Below are 9,079 nucleotides of genomic sequence, written 5' to 3'. Positions count from 1 at the left end.
ATGGATCAAAGACCTAAACATAAAACCTCAAACTATAAGAACCTTAGGAAATGCAGGAGACACCCTTATGGAAATTGGAACTGGCAACCAATTCATGATCAAAACCCCAGGTGTCCATGCCATAAGAGATAGTAGGACCTCATCAAACCGAAAAGCTTCTGCAAAGCAAAAGACACCATCAGGAGGGCAGAGAGACAGCCCAAAGAACTGGAAAAAATATTTGCCAACTGTATATCTGATAAAGTCCTAACATCCAGGATCTACAAGGATCTCAAATGTGCCAAAAGGAAAAAAAACAACAGTACCATTAAAAAGTGTGCAAAAGACATGAATAGACATTTTTCAAAAGAAAATATACAGGCAGCCAACAGACACATGAAAAAGTGCTCAAAGCCGGGCTCGGTGGCTCAGCCTGTAATACCGCACCTTTGGGAGGCTGAGGTGAATGGATTGCCTGAGCCTGTGGGTTCAAGACCCGCCTGGGCAACTTGGCGAGACCTCATCTCTACAATAAATCAAAAAATCAGCCGGGCATGGTAGCGCGCGCCTGTAATTCCGGCTACTCGGAAGGCTGAGACGGAAGGATCTCTGGAGTCCAGCAGGTCCGCTCCCGGCCACTGCACTCCAGCCTGGGTGACAGAGTGAGACTCCAACTCAAAAAACAAGAACAAAAAGAAATGTTCTTCAGGACTCACATACTACCTATTTATTCTTTGGGTAAGATTCTCCCAAATCATCACAATCAAGTGAGAGCACAAAGAATAGTGTGTGAATACTTCAATTTGTTGAACGCACCATATTTTTTTACCAACTATTCTTGGAAAAAGTCACTACAACCTTTAAAGACATCAATTTCTCTCCATGCAGTCATCATTAAACTCTCAGCTGAATTGTTGACATGCTTAATGGGTCAATACTTAAAAACTTTTGTTTTCTCTGTTTCTAGATCCTTTACTTTCATTTAGTGACAGTTCTATTCTGAAAAAAGTAAATAAATAAAACAAGGTGACTATTAATTGAAATTGATGGGAATGGTTAATCAGTTATAAGTATTAATTTTTTCTAAAAAAAGCATACTTCTCAAAGATGAGGCACATGTCATATCACATTTTATTTTATTCTCACATTTTGTGACAGATTCTGAGTCACAAGTTGACAGCATTGCCTTAGCCTTGGTCACAAGGGCTGAACCAGAACTAAACTCAGTTTCTTATCCAGTGATTTTCCCATTTCTCCATGCTGCCTGACTGCTGGTCTCCTTCTCATCCTCTCTCTTTTTTCTCTAACTAACTATACTCCAAAAACCTTATTATGCCTTGTAAATTCTCCAGTGAACAGACAGGAATTACCTTCCCTGGAGTTTATGCTGTTGATTAGACTTTCTGAATTCCATAACCAAATGACAAATGACTTAGACTTTAGGGAGCTCTCTCTTTGTGTCAATTACTGAGTATCCCCTTTCTGAATCTTAGATTCATTTTTTATTCTTGACACAGAAGTAGGACCTGACCTACTTTCTAAATTTATATTACATTGCACTTTACCCCCACTTCTAACCACCCAATTTATTTCACTGCTTTGAAGGGAGAAAAATGATGTGAACCTATTTCTGGGTGAATTTTTTAAGTTAAGCTCTTAGCAAGCTCATCAGTTCAAGATAAGATGTACAAAACTATTGAAGAGATATCCAGAGAAAACAATTAAAATGCATTATAGCTTGTCAATTAATTGGAAAGTTAAGTATATTAAAATAGGCCCGGGGTGAAGCTCATTCCAATCACCCTCCTCAAAAGCTAGTTTGGGGAATAACTTTCTAGTAAATAATTTTTATCTCCCTAGTGAGAATGTTGCAGAATGAAATTAGGGTTAAAATATAAGAAAACTAAAGCTTCAATCCAGTAGAATTTAAGAACAAAGAAAAGGTAGAAGGATAACATCATAAAAGCAATAATATAGGACAGTTTACAGAGTTGAAGAAATAAGTTCTCAGATTTAAAAGAACCATTAAGTTACAATACCATATCAGAAAAAAATACAGAAAGCTTCCAAGGGGGGAAAAAAAAAGCATGTGCAAAATATCTGAAATCTGAATGTTTCAGGCTTCTAAACAAAAATGGTTTCACACAGAAAGATGACATATCTGATTTATGATCTTATAAAAGGATCCTGGATGCCATGTAAATAATGGATCGGAATGAGAGAGAGGTCAATTAGAAAGCTGTCACACTCATTTAACCAACAGAATGATGACAATGAGAACGAAGAGCTGTCATAAATGCAAGCTGTAATCAACAGGGGTGTGAAAATGAGAAACCCCAGGGGATGGAAAGATCTACCAGTTTCCCAAATCCCTTGGATACACCCTACATAATTTCTCTGTGACTGTGAGTAGCTCACAGATTGTATCTGCAAATAAGCATAGTCTGAAAATCTGGAATTTCTTTCAAGAAATAAACAACCTTTACTTTTCAACCCTACATTCTACACAAACATGCTTTCAGCTGAATAGATGGAAGATCTTCAGGTGGTTTTCAACTCTATTTCCTTCTCTTCCCCTACATTACCACACACAGACACACACACACACACACAAAGAAAAATTACCAATATGGAGATCTAAAAAAATTACTTGCAGTCCCTGCCCTCAAATAACTAAATTCTAGATGTCATGGAAAGCTAACTAATATTATAAGGGTACATATGTTAAGTGGAAAATGGTAATTTGATGATATTCTTTAGGTGTTAGGTGTTTGGAGGGAGGAGTTTGCTATTCAAGGAATTACAGAGGTGGCTCTCAGGTAGAACTTTGAAGTATGAGTGTCTGATGGGTGGAGAACAGATAAGACATTTCAGAGAACATAGCATAGTAATAGGGAAGACTTAACCAAGTTTGGTAGGTAGAGAGTAGAAGAGGCTGGTCAGAGATATCTTTATTACCATGCTCAACACATAGGCAGAAAATTTGTTGTTTGAGTAGTGTCCTATATAGATAACTTGGGTGCCCATTTATAAGAATCCAGTGCATTCAATCATATAGTCAGTCTTCGGTCTGAATGTAATATGACCCATATGGGTATAATTTGGCCCTAACCATGTTTGAACACTCATTATATCTAACGTTCTCCTTATATGGTACCTGTGGGATTGCCCCACTCAGATCTCACTTGAAAAGAATCTTCCCGGGACAGCACAGGTGATTGGTAACTTTCAGCTGCCACACTTTGAAATATACCTTCATATTCACAACAGAACACATCTCCCTTGTTCCACTCTCAGGCAATAAATGAGCACAGCAGAAATACGAGCACTGGGCCAGTCCTGCATGTGGACACAGCCAATGTTTTCTTTTCACAACTGCACTGAGGTCTCCTGTTCTCCCTACCCAATCCCTCTCGCCTGCTTCTTTGTACAGTTATCTAGCTAGCACCACCGTTTGAAAGCTTCCCTTGACTTCTCAGGCATTTTCTGTGACTCTCTTGCTTATATAATCCCATCTTGGTGTCTGTCGCTTGAAAGTCCAAACTGACATACCTGGACAAATCTCCTTAAGGATTAAAATCAACAATTATTCCTACCAGAGACTTTGGAGGGTAATGACATACCATTCTGAGACAAGAGAATCATTCATTCCTTCCAGGTTCCATCAAGTTTCCATCCCAGGGTTAGAAAGAACTTTTAAAGATCATCCAATGCACCACCACATTCTGATGTGCAATTGCAGAAATAGACTAACCAAAAAGTCCTTTTTCTTCACCCTCCCCCTATATCCATATCCTCTGCAACGTAACCTTACAGCACCTCCTTTCAAGCGAAAATTAATCATTGCTCCACTCCTTGCATTTAGGTTGGCCTTGTGACTTGCTTTGGCCAATAGCGTGTGATGGAAGGAACACTGAGCCAAGCTCAGAACTCTGAAGACCCCTCACATGTCCGTGTGAACATGTTCTAATGAACCTCTTCCTCCAAAAGAACACAAGCAAAAACATCAGATGGAGGATCAGAGACCACAGGAAGCAAAGTGAAGTCAGTCCAATATCCCAGTCAAATAATCAGACCTGTAAGAAAGCTCAAATAAAATGGCCATAGTTGCCTAGCTGACCCACAACTGACCAAAGACATATGGGAGGGCATGCTGAGCCTAGAAAACCCATCAAGCTCACCTGTAGACTGATGAGTAATAACAAACATTTGTTGTAAGACAGCGAATTTACAAATGATCTGTCAAGCAACATCATTGTGTCAAAGATAACTGATACATGTTTTCTAAGATCATCTATTTTTTTTTTTGAGTCGGAGTTTCACTCTGTCACCCAGGTTGGAGTGCAGTGGCACCCTCACGGCCACTGCAGCCTCTACCTGCAGGGATCAGATGATCCTTCTGCCTCAGCCTTCCAAGTAGCTGGAACCACAAGCATGCACCACCATGCCCAGCTAATTTGTTTTGATCTATTATAGAGTTGCCCAGGCTGGTCTCAAACCCTTGGACTCAGGCAATTCTCTCCCCTCCACCTCCCCAAATGCTGGCATTACAGTTGTGAGACACTATGTCTGGCCTTAAGATCATCTTTTTAAGTAAGCACTCAGATTCTGCTGGGACTATGCCAGGGACAGGACATAAATAATTGAGCAGAATGTGTCAAGGCGTATTTTTTTTTCATAAATTAAAAAAAATCAGATAATGAGGCTATTTCAGTGGACCTTAATAGATATTCAGTGACAGAAATGTCACTGCTACATACCTCCCCTCTTCCACTCATTGTTTTTTACTTTATTCCAATTCTATGCCATTTCTCGTTAAGCTATTAGGGCTGATTTTTTTCTAATTATATTATATCCAGTCCTGGACATTTAACACAGTTGAAGAATTTGATAAATGAATTTGGGCCATATTTTATTGCATGTGTTCCTCACTATCAGGGATTGTTTGAGAGGGACAGGGATTTTTATTAGTAAATTAGCAGCTCAATAATATCAGTTTCAGGTTCCCTAGGATTCTTATGACCCCAAGATGCTACTTCAGCTTCAGGTATTTCATCAAAGCAGAATGAGGAGAGGAAAAGATAGTAACAAAATTATCATTTTCTTTAATCAAGAATGAGAAACTCCTAGAAGATTTTGTTTTGTGTCATTGCCTAGAATTGGGATTACAGGCGTGAGTCACCGCACCCAGCCTTAAGATCATCTTTTTAAGTAAGCACCCAACTCCTGCTGGGAATACACAAGGGGCAGGATATAAATAATTGAGCAGAATGTGTTAAAGCTTTTTTTTCCTTTTTTTTAATTTATAAAAAAAACATGGCTACAACTGCTACAGAAAGGATAACAAACTATGCAGTTAGTTATTCCACCCTCTGTATTTAAGGTAGCAAGGGATGAAAGTGGTTGACCAGGTACTGGGTTAGCCAACAACAGTGTCTGGTACATTATGCACAACAAAATAAAGAGTAAAGTCAGGGAAACCGGCAGCATAGGTTTAATAAATGTAGAATTTGTATGCAGGCAAGACAACATGCATTTGGAGTTTTTTTTGAAAAATAGTAAATATTCTGAGACTTTGCTGAGGACCCCTAAAATTGATTGTTGTAATATTGAGGGATAGTTATATTGTGAATAAGGAAATTTAGCCTGGGGACATTTAGTCCAATTAGGACTCCAAAATATCTATACTTGGAATATTCCACATGCATTTTAATATATTCAAGTGAGCTTCATCCACACCCCCTGTCCAGTACACCTAGTTTTGTCTTCCTCACTCCCTGTATCTATCAATTCCCAACTGCAAGCAACTCAACTTTCCAAATAAGATTCAATTCACCCTTCCTCTACATTCTTACTGATTCCGTCCTAGGGCAGCTCATTACCTGCTGGTATTACTGCAACAGGGACCTTACTGGCTTCTTTCTGCTAGTATTTTTTCCTTGAATCAATACACAAAAATCCAACCAGAGTGATAGGTTTAAACATAAACTGAAATTTTTCAAAGTAGCTACCTTGAAATCCCCTTTCCTTGAGAAAAAAGCAAGAATCCTTTCTGCAAGTTCCCTTTATGACCTGGTCTTCACCATCCTCTCATAACTGATTTTACCCTTTCCCAAAGGGTCCTTTGCCCTCAAATGACTGGGATTACATATATACCACAGAGATAATATGCATTTTTTTTCTCCTCATGTTTTTCTTTTTTTTTTTTTTTTGAGTTGGAGTCTCACTCTGTCACCCAGACACCGCAGCCTCGACCTGCTGGGCTGGGCTCCGGCGGTCCTTCCGCCTCAGCCTTCCGAGTAACCAGAATTACAGGCATGCGCTACCACACCCGGTTGATGTTTTGATTTACTGTAGAGATGAGGTCTCACCAAGTTGCCCAGGTGGGTCTTGAACCCGCGGGCTCAGGCAATCCACTCACCTCAGCCTCCCAAAGCGCTGGGATTACAGGCTGAGCCACCAAACCCGGCTTTTATTATGTTCTTTAACTCTCTTCTCAATGAGAACCTTCTCTGTGATGTCTCCCCTTTTAAGTGCTTCTCTTGTGAACCATAAGAGCAATTATGTACCTGTCACACTTCTTTATCATTGTCTTCCCACTATTGATCACTGTAATTGTTCATATGTGTGAAAATGCATAAAATTTAAAAGCTATTGGAACCCCCAAACACTTTAAGACTTGAGAAAAATGTGACTGTGATCTGAGGCATTTAGCATATAGTTGCAACTTCTGCTTCTTGTATTATAGATTAACTCTTTCTCGTTGTTCTTGTTCTGATTAGGAAAGACCAGACTTTCCCTTTCTATTCACTGATCTTTGTTATACATTAACTTCCTCCTCTGTTGTCCTATACCTAACTGTAACCAGATAGCACAAAAGACCCTGTGACTATTATATCTTCAGTGTGGAATGTTAAGTATACCTTTGGAAGAAAAGACCACCTCCACCAATTAGATTGTTGTAACTATGCATTAAACCTTGTATATAAAGACAGGGAAATTCTGTTAAGCTTCTCTAAGTCTTATCTATACAAACGGCCCCAAATTTCTACCTTTTAGAAGAGTGACTTCCCTTCTTTGGAATCTGTGCTTCTCAGGTGACTGTACCCAAACTCTGTGCTAGAATAAACTCTACATTTAATCATATTTTCTGAATCTTATGCATGAGAGAGAGAGAGAGAGAGAGAGAGAGAGAGAGAGAGAGTGTGTGTGTGTGTGTGTGTGTGTGTGTGTGTGTGTGTGTTGGGCCTTTTAGAATTCATGACCTTTTAAGGCAGCCAGGCAGCATTTTTGTGCTGCCACTGACCTTCCCTTTGCCTCACCACAAAAGCCAAGGGCACACCAAAAACTATGATATAATCAAGGTTGTTGGTCCAGGACTTTGTCTTTGTGTCTTTAGTTGCTTCATGGTCAACACTTCACAACACTCCTCATGATACACCATGGGTGCATTTGCTGAACTGGCGAAATGAGAAAGGGCTGCATAAGCAAAAAGTTTATCTACTTGAGAAAGTGAAAACTACATTCTCTGAGACTCACCCCAATACTTACGACATTGATTAACCTTAAGAAATGTTAATTTCCAAGAGAGAGGCAAAGTTTTACATCTCAAAGGTAGAGTAAGTCATTGATCTTAATCTGGGCTCTGAGTCTCCAAGGAAGATTTGAGGACCAGTGAGTGAGGGCACAGAGGCTTAGTAGGTCCTGGAAAACAGGAAGTAATACCAAGTTGACTTGTTTCACTTTTCCATGGATTTTTCCTAAACCTTTTCAAATCATTCTCTGCACTTCTTCCCAAATTAAGTTAAATTGTTACCTTCTTTAGGTTAGTAAAATATATCACACACTCATTTATCTTCAGTGCTGAAAAGGTAAACTACACCCACATAATGAAAAATTTCATATTAGTGGCCTCTTGGATTAACGAAGTTTTACTGAAGTAATATTCCAAATTATAACTTTGGCATTGCTAGTACAGACGGAATAAATTGAGAAAAGCAATTTGGCTTTGTATCCTCTTGCATCAAATTTCATGAAGTCTAAATAGAGCTTCTTAAGACCTCTTGCAGCTTGGGAGCACCTCCATGCCAGCCCAGATGAACAATTTTCCCTCAGTAACCTCATGAAAAGTGTCTAAAGGAACCCAGCGCAGTTTCAGGGACCTCTTGTCGTACATTAAAGACCAAAGCAGTGGCACTTAAGATTTACATATAGACCAAGTGTTGGTGATCCAGAAAGCTTTACTGAAAAGAAAAATGCAAATTCGTTTCCTTGCTGAATTAAGTCACATGAGAACACTGTATGTGAATTTCAAAAACAGTAAGTAAACAACAAGAAGTGTATATTTGCTCTCTCTCTTACTTTTATATTCTATTAGGAAGACAGAATAATGGCGGTTTGCCTTTTAGGCCCCAAATACCATTGCATAGATAGTATTGTTCATCATTCAAGCATTACAAGACCTAATTCTCTCACAAGTCACGTGGGCCCAGCCCTGAGCTGTCATTCCTCAGGTTGTGCTTGGTTTCTCTTACATAGAGTCTCCCTTCAAGTTTCCCAGGTGAGCTCAATAATCCCAGATAACCAGCCTGGAACAATTATCCCAGGATTCTTAAGGGTTGGAAAATATTGCTTGATCCAGGGGCTGAGGGAAATAGAAGGTAGAGCTCCTTCCAAGCACCATCATTGACAGATGGCCTTGGATAAATCACTTAACTTCTCAGAACCTCAAATTTTCCATCTGTAAAATAAAACATTTGAAATAGAAAATATCACCTCATATTTATTTAATATTAAATAATTTGAAAAGCACTTGAAGTGTTTTTCTCTCATGATCGTTAACAAAATAAGTGAAATGTTCGACTGGATCGAAATTAACATTCTTATGTTTGTGATTCAAAAAAAAAAAAAGGTTCATGGGGAAACTAACTTTCCCGCATTTACAGCAAGTAACTGGCTTAAGCAAATAATTGCAATCAAATAGATGGAAGCCAGGCTCGGTGGCTCAACCTGTAATCCTGCACCTTTGGGAGGGCTGAGGTGAGTGGATTGCCTGAGCCCGCGGGTTCATGACCCGCCTGGGCAGCGAGACCTCATCTCT

This window comes from Carlito syrichta, unplaced genomic scaffold (assembly GCF_000164805.1).
Source record: "Carlito syrichta isolate Samal-C Ts95f unplaced genomic scaffold, Tarsius_syrichta-2.0.1 Scaffold302439, whole genome shotgun sequence".
Lineage (NCBI taxonomy): Eukaryota > Metazoa > Chordata > Mammalia > Primates > Tarsiidae > Carlito > Carlito syrichta.
The sequence above is the reverse complement of the archived record's forward strand: the minus strand, read 5'-3'. Positions refer to the sequence as shown.